The following is a 12,301-nucleotide window of genomic DNA, read 5'->3' as shown; positions in this document are numbered from 1 at the left end:
TTAAATGCCTCTGTTGGTATAGGATCTCCATGACCCTGCATTATTTATAGCTTCAGAGATGTTTCCTCTCTCAGTGGAGAAACACAAAGATCTAAAGTTTTTTTTTTTTTTTAACTAATGATTTAATTCATGTTTACTGAAATCATGTGGCACTGGGAACGAGAACAAGCTTCAAATACCAATTAAAACCCCCAGAAATGTGATTGTTTTCACTCGTTTCTCAGTGTGTCCTCCGTTTGTCTTAAAGGACTTTCTCTGCTTGCATGTTAGTATCATTAGTATTGAAGAATCCCTTAAATGGTGGCTTTATACACTGCAAAACTTTTTGGGTTGCCAGCCACACACTGTGTTTTTACAGCAGCACATCTGTAAACTGTTTATGTAGAAACATCTGTAAACTTCTGAAATGAAGTTATAAAGAATAAAGAAATAAAACACTGGACACAAGCGCTCTCATGATGTCTTCACTTACTGTTCACTCAGCATATATATATCAGTGATTACTCAATACACAATACATTAAATTATGAATAACCAAATGGTTTCCTATAGTAAATGTAATGAAACACAATTATTATTATTAACCTGAAAACTACAACTTAACCCTTTTGATCACTGAAATATCCTTAATCACTCAGTGAATCACTTATTAAACATTCTCACTTTGAAATACACACACTTGGCCTTAACACTATATAATACTTAAACATATTCACACAATAAAATAATAAAATACATTTACATTAACACATACTCTTGTGCACTCTTCCTACACACATTACTCAGGTGAAAATAAACGTATGAATTAAAGATGCAACAAAGAATATTAAATAACACATTAATATTTATATATTATTGTGACAGATATAGTTTCTAGCATTTTATAAGTTATTCACAAAACCTTGAGAGTTAGCTGCACATTTAAGACAAATAGTTATTAAGAATGAGGATATGAACTTTAACCATGGTTGCTAAAAGTAAAAAGCTGCATTGCCTTGCCTTTCCTTATAAAACTCCCAGCATGCATTGCAGCGTGAACAAATTATACAGCTGAATGCTCTTACAATTTATTTCTTTGCCTTTATTTTATTTAGTTCTTTTGGGTGTGATATTTCAGTAGAGTGTCTTGTATTGTTCTCAGTTGATTTTTATTTTTTGTTTGTCACCATTGTTGAGGTTAAAAGGCTAATTGTTGAAGTCTGTGTGTTTTAAAGTTCTGCTGTAGATCAAACATTCTCAGAAATGAATGATGTATGAACGCTTCTTAAACAGCCATTGATTGCTGGAGCTCCAGTGGTTTCAATTACACATGTTAGTCATTTCTCACACCAAGCTTACAAGATGTTGAGTGAGCACACAAGCAGGTGATGACAGCTTTGATATCATAGTTCATTCAGCAAATCTTAAAGCCCACATGAGCAGTCACACCGGAGAGAAGCCGTTCACCTGCGCTCAGTGTGGGAAGAGTTTCACTAACCGAGGAAGCTTCTACACTCACATGAGGAGCCACAGCGGAGAGAAGCCGTACTCCTGCAACCTGTGCGGGAAAACCTGGAATCAGAAAACCAATCTGAAGATCCACATGAGGGTCCACACGGGAGAGAAGCCCTTCAGGTGCGATCAGTGCGGGAAACGCTTCACTCGAAAGGAGAGCCTTAAGAAGCACACCGGAGCCAACTGCTTCATGTCTCCTGCGTGAACACACGCCACCAGCACATTCTGATATTAATAACGGGTCATCGTGTGTCGACATGAGGAAGACTGGCGCTAATAAAGAAACTGTTTCCGGGTTTATATCGTTTAGGAACTCAGACTGTTTCATATCAGAAATCTATTTGTGTATTGCTGCAGATGTCTGATGGAAGAGCGTGCAGAATCAGTCAAATTGTTTTATACATTAAGTAAACACTTTTGTTCAAAGCTACACATGATTAATCGAAAACAGGTCAAGGTCTCCATTCGACCCCCAACACGATCTTAATCCAGCATCTCTGCCAATTCAGCCAAGAACCATAAAGGAGGTTGCACAAGTCTTCACATTGCTTTATGAACATCGCTCAGCAATGTGGACACCTCCAAACGGCATTGAAAGAGTCCGCGTACTGTATTTATAAGGTATAATTCACCCAAAAATGTTATTTCTGTCTTCATGTAATGTCCTATTCGCGCTTGCGTAATCACACGTGAGCTGAATAATTACTACTTTAGTAAACAGATCCTGCATAGGCTCAGATGCACAGCTAATAAAGTTGTAAATAGCCTTCGGTTATGTACAGAAGTGTGTTTTGCATGTATGTTTGTTTTTCTCCAAGTGACGGCAGTGAAAGAGAAACTGAAAGTGCACACATTATTTAAATGATCATTAGGCACTTTACAGTTATTATTACGACAAGCATTTGATACACTTTTTCTTTCATAGCGAACGGTGTTGAGCGTAAAAATCAATGTTTAACAGCGTCAGTTTAATCTGATAATGACAAATGTCTCATTTTACCAGTGGAACAATGGTCTGATAATGTTGTCAGAGTCCGTGTACATGGACACTAATACTCCGATTTTGATACGATTAAGACAATACTCTGATTAACAGTCCACCATGTAAACAGGGATTTTTGACTACCTTAATCCGACTAAAGTCATAACTGAACCAATCAGAAGTCAGATTAAGATGTGGACTACGCTTGCAGACATTCCTACATGCGTTTAAGTTCATGTCATGTAACATTTCGACACTCAAGTATAAACAAAACATCATCACACACACGTCAAGCTCATCAGCGAGCATCAACATTCAATTCCTGAATGACAGTGCGTGTGGTCGAGCAGAATAAGAAAATGTTAAACAGTTGTGTTTTTCATTTTTATTTTAAAAATTAATTGTTTTCTACCGGGATCCAAATCTTACTATTTACAAACTGATTCACAGAGCCGAGCAGACTCGTTTGTAAACAGCACCGTCATGAGGCCTGCGCACGTTTTACCGCTCATCCAACGCATTCGGTAAGTGTTGATGTGAAATTAGGTCAGTTATGTGATTGTATGCGTATGATCACTGTATGTCATTTGAAAGTGTTCACCACATAACACTGTCTGAGGTGCATTTGTCAGGCTGTTTGTGGTTAACTGAGTGTTAGCGTGTCATTTTTAAACTATAAATGAACGGACACCGGTACCTGTAGTCCTAAGCTGGAGACTTTAGAGACGCGGGATGTTTTGAGCTTCGTTACGGAATAAAAAAGGTCATTATGTCCAAACTATTTTACTCTGTGTCAACTAACTTGCCACAACATTCAAGTGAAGTGACGACTGACGGATAAAGTAAGGTAAGCTTTGTCCTTCACATACATTAAGCATAATGGCCGCTGTCGCCTGATGAATCATTTCATTGAAATTACGAGAAAAGCACTGTAGATTAACCACCATGTGTTCGTGACCGTGAATAATTTAAACTTCTATAGTCTTTAGCCTTATTGTAGTGATGTTAATCAAATGCGTAAACATTGATATTTTCAGGTTAATCTGGCCTGCTACATGCACAAGATGTAGATGTATAATGTTCTATTTAATGGCCATGACATTTTCTGTGCATTTACTCATTTAATTTCACCACATAAACCATTTAAAATGTGCAGTCCTGCTATATACAGAGCCAAACATGATAGAAAATATATTAAAGAGTCTTTGTCTGGCTCCAGTGTGTTTGAACTCACTCAAATCAGTCAACATGTCTGCTTTAGGATCCTTTGAGCAGTTTCTGGAAGCAGTGGAGAAACCAGAGCAACATCAAGAGTGGCCTTTTGTAACTGTGCTAGGGTGCATCAAGGGAAGTGGAAGAGACCAAATGAAGGCTTTTATTTATTTATTTTTACTAAATAGCCTTATTGTGTTAACATGGCTGTTGAATATCGCAATATTACTACCAGTAAAGGAAGAAACTAACCTCTCCAATGAAATGGACATTTGATCTATTAAGTACTTGTCAAAGCCATTAGGTGATTAAGTGTATGAGTTATAAAAATGTCATTGGCATGACCACTTCCGCATCATCATCATCATCTACAGTAAACTGTATTAAACAGTTAGCCTGATAGGAGATATTAATCTGCATACTCTGATTGTAAATTACCACTCTAAATCAGCTGTACTTCTCATAAACGGTAACCCCACAGAATTATTTTTTGATCAGTAAAGACAGTTTATTTGCTCAACACTTATTCTACACAACAAACTGACTAAAATGCAGAAAAAATTAAACCAAAACATTAAAAAACGGCCGAGATATAAAGGATTAAACCTGACCGAAAGCACACTCAGCTGAGGACACACAGGATTGGTCCAAAACCACGAATACTAATGAGTCATTTGCATATGGTCTATTCTCTAATAAAACACGATTTTAAAGGGCTTCATAAGCTTAAATATGATAATCAAAGTATGGGAAAACAACTTAGACATCAGATAATCAAATTCTGAATAAAAATATACAAACAAGAACAAAGAAAAACACAAACAAACAAATGGTCATCACCATTGCCGAAATGCTGCGTCTCAAAACCTGGTCAATGGATCAGGATCTCCTGTTCTTCAGGGTAATGCTCCCAACGGTTATCCCTGATAAGGATGATGTCTGCTTGGTTCTTGCATTGCCTTAGGGGAGATGTTTGGTAGAAGAATGATATATCTATAGAGATATATCCGCCAGACTGAACCTCGACCTGACCTCTTAATATTTTTCAATTTTAGTAAATAGTGGGAGGTCAGGAATATCTCTCTGAATATTTCTACTCATACATGAATGAGTTCTTTGGTCATATTGGACTTATGGAACTCCTTGTATGTTGACTAGAAGTATTCGGGAGCAAATCAGCAGGGAGTGAGGAGAAGGCAATGACCAGTTCATGGCCAACTTTTACTCCTGAATCTACCTGTTAGATTTAGCTGATTTGGGCAAGGGCTCTCCTGTTCCCTGGAGATATCTGGGGTCCTGGGCAGTCTGGTCTCTGGATTAGCCAGAGTAGGCCTCATAGAGAAACATCTTCAGACTCTTCTCGGGTGGCCTGGGCAACCTTGCGGTGTTAACAAAAGGTCACTTGGTGGAGTGGTAAGTATTCAGCCCCCCTGGGTCCACTTGGACAGCACGCAGGGAAGGTGGCCGGGGGCAAACAGGCCTTAAATGAAGCCCAGTCTTCTACTGGTGATTAGCACCTCCACACAACAGCACATTGTGCATCAACACCACCTACACCAGTCATTCAAGAACTTTTCAAAAAGTCATCAAATCAAACATGAGATCTACTGAAGATTTGTAACCCCAGAATTTACTAGGATTAAGGTTAAGGAGTAAGATTAGTACTTCCATAGAAACATTTTAAAACACCAAATCTTGTATTATAACCTTTAAAACTTTTCAGAATGACCAGATTTTCCCTTTAAGATCCATTATTTTCATGGGAAGATTTAAAATATATATTAAACTTTTGAACCCAGAACTTTTCAGAATAAAACCCTACATACCTTCTCCAGAACATCTGTAGTGTACATGGCTGGTTTCAAAATAAGATCTTCTGTAACTTCTAGAACATCTAACCCCAGAACCTCTCAGTGAAAGTAACCACACTTCACTCTTTTACAATCTCCATTTCATGGGAATATTGGAACCTCTTCACCTATAAATATTTCAACTTCACCAGTTCCAGTTTCCTCTTCAAAAATCTCAAATTTAAGTGGAAACATCTCAAGTATCAAGAATTCCTTTTGGCAGTGAGAATCCTTTCAAATACAAAAGCGCTCACTTTAAGGCTCTCACTTAATCAATGAAAATCAGTTTGGTTCTATTGTGAATTTTTTTTCTCTCTCTCCACATAGCGTGATTGTAGACGTTCATAACTACACAATGACATAGACAGTACACCTATTTCCAAAATGTATTTGTCAGACAGTACTCACTGTCATTTGCAGTGGTCTCATAATTAAGTTAACCCTTTGGGAGATATTTCTGATGACCGGTTTAAAATCTGTCCAGAACCTTAAAACTCAATATAATTTGCCAGGCAGCTGCTTTGAGGTTTATTCACATTAAATCAGCTCTTTGGGCAGGTCAGTGCTCCGGGCAAATGGCTTACCTTGGAAATCTCTCAACGACCCATTCACTCATTGCATAAATGAATTCTTCCTTCTGTGGAATCTCCCTTATCTGCTTCAGTTTCTTGAACATTCATACAAACTTCTATCTATTATAACTGTTTGGGCTAAGGATCTTTGAGGATGTGCATGCTTTTTCACATCAGGTACAAGAGGTTTAAATCAGCTCAGTTTTCAGAGATTAATTTCGGTGTTTAATTTTCACTGCTGAAAGTCCAAACAATGAAGAAAAAAATCCATCCATGCTCAACTACACAAGCCCCAAACCAAGCGAGCCAGTTTGCCAACCGACCAAAGTAAAGGGGAAAAATAACCTCAAACCAGGCTCAGTTGGGCATGAGCATTTCTCCTCTGGCCAAACTTCCTGTACAGAGCTGCAGTCTAGGCACCAGAGGCTGGAGAATGGTGGACATCTGTTGTGGAGAAGCTGCAGATGGGAGAGGTCACCGGCTGGTGTACAGACTTACCCTTCAGGATCAATACGTAGACTCATGGGTCACTTTAGAGTCTTAAAGGAATCAATCTCATGCTCTGATACACTAGGAGCTCCCTCTAATACTGGGTGTTAAGGCATTGAGGGCTTTGTAGGTAAACCATAACATTGTAAATTATATATTTAATAGGGAGTCAATGCCCTGAAAGAACAGGAGTAATGTTATTTCTTAGTTCTAGAAAGCACTCTAGCAGCTGCATTTTGAACCATCTGCAGTTTGTTAGTGAGGCCAGCAGGGCGACTGCCTAGTAACTCATTACAGAAGTCTAACCGAGAGGTCATGTAAGCATGAATAAGCTTTTCTGCATCAGTTATTGATCGCTTGTCAAAGTTTGGCAACATTAAGATGAGAAAATTGAGGTTTGCAGATGCTTAATCTGGCCTTACACAGGTTGCTGTCAGAAATGGCCCCTAAATTACTGACTGAAGATGAGGACTAGGTTAGGGCACGTGTCAGCTCTACAAAGCTGACCAATCGCAGCTTGCTCTATTCATTGAGGTGTGCATCAGTGTCTGACTGCCACAGCATGGGCTACGTGACCATGCACAGGTTGTGCTGAAGCATACTTGTGTGCTTGATGCAGAAGTATAAATGCGCCTGTAGGAGTGCTGTTTCTGTGCTATGAGATTCTCTACATCCAGATTAATTTTTCATAAACTTTAGCTGCTTTTCCACTTGAATCGTTTTCCAAATGGAACTGCTCCATTTTGTTGCCAAACTGGGCCAGGCAGCACTAATGGTTATTTTCCACTCATGTTGTAACAGCTCCTTGAAACACTACACAACCAATCAGTAGTTGCCTTTAATGCAATGTAAACTGCTCCCTTTGTTCAATTAAACTCAATAGCTGAAAAACTTGAAGTTAATAAAAACAAAAACAAACAAGTGACTAAACACTGCTATGCCGTTCTATCATATTGGGGTGCTACATATAGGTACATGTCACAGCACCTTTTTTAGAGGTCGTATGTTGCGCGCCTCTGGCAACATTTTATTTGGAGGGGAAATGACTAATGTAACAATTGAAATGTTTGCAGGGGAATAAACGCATTTCAGATCTCTGAACATGACAAAATTAAACTATGATAATGCAACAGTGCATTTGTATTACAATAGCAGAAATATATTTTGGATGGGCCTTGTCAAAAGTGAGCGGGCACTACACTTTAATTTTTACAATCTATAAGTTGATTATATAACATGCTACCTTTTGATGGTAAAATATAACCTTTTAAACCAGGGGTGTCAAAGTCAATTGCTGGAGGGCAGAAGCCCTGCACAGTTTAGTTCCAACCCTGCTCTATCACACTTACCTGTAGGTTTCAAACAACTCTGAAGGATTCAATTAGTTTGATCAGTTTAGTTCCAACCCTAATTAAACACTTATTCAGAGCTGCGGCCCTTTTGGAACCGAGTTTGACACGTGTTAAACAATGACTTAAGTATTCAAACATTAAATAATGAACGCAGCAAGTGAAAAACTAATGTGAAAGGATATAAAGCACTATTTATCAGCTTGACATTTTTAGAAAATTTTTGCATAGCTACCCAGTATATATTAAAGATCAGGGAACAAAACAACAAATGTTACACAGCCCCATAAATGTCAAACTTGTGTATAACTGAATCATATAATGGCCTACAGCTGAAATGCTGAAAATTGCTCATTTATTAACATGTCAAAACATAGTGATTATTTTGAGAGCACTACCGACAATTATTAAATTCATTCATGTGACAAGTTTAGAGCATATATAGACTAAGAAATCATGCAACGGTACCTTGGACAGCAGTGCTGCTCTGTAAAGCTTTAGAGCAGTCAAAAAATTATTGAAAATTGACTTTCTACCATAGGCTTCGATGATAAGCATTTCTTATTTGCTTTATTCGATGCGCAGCAGGAAAAAATCTCAGTACATGTAGTCATTTGTTTAGTTCTCTCCTGGTTCAGAGCGAGATTTGTGCTACCAAATACAGTGCTGCATGCAATAAACTTGCATCAGTCAGGTGAAATAAAGGTCTCAATTGCTTAGAATGTCAATCAAATTATTTAACTCTAGCCATTAATAAAATAGGCTTTCATTATTTTAGATGACTGCTTGTGTAAAACGAAACTGTGTGTAAAACGAAACCGTGTGAGATTCACTTCTCTTCCAGAGACTGCTCTATGGTTTAAACCTTTTTAAAACCATTGTTAGACCTGTGTAATTTTTCTTGTATTAATGAAGTGTTTACTTGTGCATGTCTGGCTAGCATGCTTCTGAGCCAGCTGTGGTAGCTTGGTAAAAGCCCTCACATCACTCAATCTATTGGCACAGTTCMACACTGTTGTCTAACCATTCTTAGAATTCCAGGCTAAGAACGGTTTGTAATTGTGCTACATGGTTCCAGGCTCAGTGGAGAAACTATTAACTACTGAAGGGTTCTTAACAGTTTRRCACGATAGTGGGAAAGCGGTTATTTCTTTGTTAAAGTTGAGCAGATGCTTTTTTTTTTTTTTTTTATAAATAGTATCTTTGATAGAAAATTAGACTATTTCTAACCTGCTTTTTTCTAATTTAGCATTAAGCAGTTATTTTTTTTAAAGAGGCTTGGTAAATGCTATTATACATTTTAGGAACTAATTGTAAAAGTGGGGATGAATTAAACCACTATTCTTGGATCATCTTTATTACACAGCATTTTAAATAGTGCATCTACTTTTTCTGGAATGGAATATTGCCCTAACCCCTTCATGCAACCACAAGGGTTTCTTTCATTTTAAATGAGCTTAGATGAAGCTTGAATCTATAGAAAGGGGATTATAAAATGGCAATTTAATCTTAACCTAAAAATTAACCTTAACTCTTTGCTCGTCTCTGTCCTATCCCATATGGACTGTGGGGATGGACTCAAGACTGGTGTGTGAACCTGAATCCCAGAAAGGCTGGAGTGCATGGCCTAAAAAGGTCTAACATCCTTAGGTTCCTCATTCTGAACTGTCAAGTAGAAATATATATATGGCATAACATCGGCAGTAAATAAATTTAATGTGGATGAAACAGCCCTAACCAACCCCCACCCCTAAACAACAGAAGCTTGGCTTGTATTTGAATCACGTCCATACTTATTAATTGAAACTGCTCTAACCCAACCAAAAGGGGTTTGGTGATTATTCAGATCATTTTAATGTCAGATCATCTATTGGATCTTTTCAACCATAGGCTTCGATGATAAGCATTTCTTATTTGCTTTATTCGATGCGCAGTAGGAAAGTCTCAGTGCATGTAGTCATTGGTTTAATTCTCTCCTGGATCAGAGCGAGATATGTGCTACCAAATACAGTGCTGCGTGGAATAAACTTGCGTCAGTCAGGCAAATTAAAGGTCTTAWATGCTCAGGATGTCAATCAAATTATTAAACTCACCATTAAGAGAATCTCTACATCCAGATTAATTTTTCATAAACTTTAGCTGCTCTTGTGTGAGGTGTGCATCAGTGTCTGACTGCCACAGCATGGGCTACGTGACCATGCACAGGTTGTGCTGAAGCATACTTGTGTGCTTGATGCAGAAGTATAAATACGCCTGTAGGAGTGCTGTTTCTGTGCTATGAGATTCTCTACATCCAGATTAATTTTTCATAAACTTTAGCTACTTTTTCACTCATGCTGAATCGTTCTCTAAATGGAACTGCTCCWTTTTGTTGCAAAACTGGGCCAGGCAGCACTAATACGGTTTTTTCCACTCATGCTGCAACAGCTCTTTGAAACATTATACAACCCATCAGTAGTTGCCTTTAATGCAATGTAAACCGCTCCCTTTGTTCAATTAAACTCAATAGCTGAAACTTTTTACAGCACTTTTTAAAAMWTTTTTTATATATTTTWTTTATTTTTTTTTAAGAGGTCATGTTGCGCGCCTCTGGCTAAATTTTATTACAATAGCAGAAATATATTTTGGTTGAGCCTTGTCAAAAGTGAGCGGGCACTTTAATGTCACAACTTTAATTTTTACAATCTATAAGTTAATTATATAACATGCTACATTTTGATGGTAAAATATAACCCTTTAAACCAGGGGTGTCGACCTCAATTCCTGGAGGGCTGAAGCCCTGCACAGTTTAGTTCCAACTCTGCGCCAACACGCTTACCYGTAGGTTTCAAACAAGCCTAAAGGACTCAATTAGTTTGATCAGGTGTGTTTAATTGGGGTTGGAACTAAACTGTGCAGAGCTGTGGCCCTTTTGGAATGGAGTTTGATACCTGTTAATGGCTAAGTATTAAACATTAAATGAACTCAGCAAGTGAAATAAACGAATGTGAATGCATCAGGATATAAAGCACTATTTATCAGCTTGACATTCTTAGAAAATATTTGCATAKWTACCCAGTATATATTAAAGATCAGGGAACAAAACAAGCGTTACACAGCCCCATAAATGTCAAACTTGTTTATAACTGAATCACATAATGGCCTACAGTTGAAATGCTGAAAATTGCTCTAACATGTCAAAACCTAGTRATTATTTTGAGAGCACTACCGACAATTAGTTTATTAAATTAATTGATGTGACTAGTTTWTCAGAGCATATAGACTAAGAATTSATACAACAGTACCTTGGACAGCAGTGCCACTCTGTAAAGCTTAAGAACAGTCAAAAATGATTGAAAGTTGACTTTCTACCATAGGCTTCGATGATAAACATTTCTTAATTGCTTTATTCAATGTGCAGCAGGAAAAAGTCTGCATGTAGTCATTGGTTTAATTCTCTCCTGGGTCAGAGTGAGATTTGTGCTGCCAAATACAGTGCTGCGTGCAATAAACTTGCGYCAGTGAGGYGAATTAAAGGTCTCAATTGCTCAGGATGTAAATCAAATTATTAAACGCAAGCCATTAATAAAAAATAGGCTATTTCATTATTTTAGATGACTGGTTAGAAAAAAACAATGTATAAAATAAGTCAATGAAATAACTTATTCATGAGTTATTCACTTCTCTTCCAGAGACTGCTATGGTTTAAACCMTTTTAMACTATTGTCTGACCTGTATAAATTGCTTATATTAAATTGTGTTTACTTGATGTCTGGCTAGCATGCTTCTGAGCCAGCTGTGGTAGCTTGGTAACCGCCCTGACATCAACACTAGAATTTATTGGCACAGTTAAGCACGGTTGTCTACCATGCTTGCAATTCCAGGCTGAGAACAGTTTGTAATCGTGCTACATGGTTCCAGGCTCAGTGGAGAAACAACTGTAACTGTACTGAAGGSTTCTTACAAAGGTTTGGCATGATAGTGGGAAAGCAGTTATTTCTTTGAGTTGAGCAGATGACATTTTTATAGTATCTTTGATAAATTAGACTATCAAACCTGCTTTTTAAAATTTAGCATTAAGCAGTTTTTTTTTWTTTTTTTTTTTTTTTTTTTTTAAAGAGGCTTGKTGACTGCTATTATAAATTTTAGGAACTAATTCTAAAAGTAGGGATGAATTAAACAAACTATTCTTGGATCATCTTTATTACCCAGCATTTTGAATGGTGTCTACTTTTTCTGTACTGGAATATTGCCGTGACCCATACACGTGACCACAATGGTTTCTTTTTTTTTCTTTGCTTTTAAAATGAGTTTAGATTAAGCTTGGATCTAYATAAAGGGGAGAATTAAATGGCAATTAAATCTTAACCTAAA

Source organism: Danio rerio, chromosome 18 (genome assembly GCF_049306965.1).
Source record: "Danio rerio strain Tuebingen ecotype United States chromosome 18, GRCz12tu, whole genome shotgun sequence".
In the NCBI taxonomy this organism is placed as follows: domain Eukaryota; kingdom Metazoa; phylum Chordata; class Actinopteri; order Cypriniformes; family Danionidae; genus Danio; species Danio rerio.
This window is presented reverse-complemented; position numbering follows the sequence as displayed.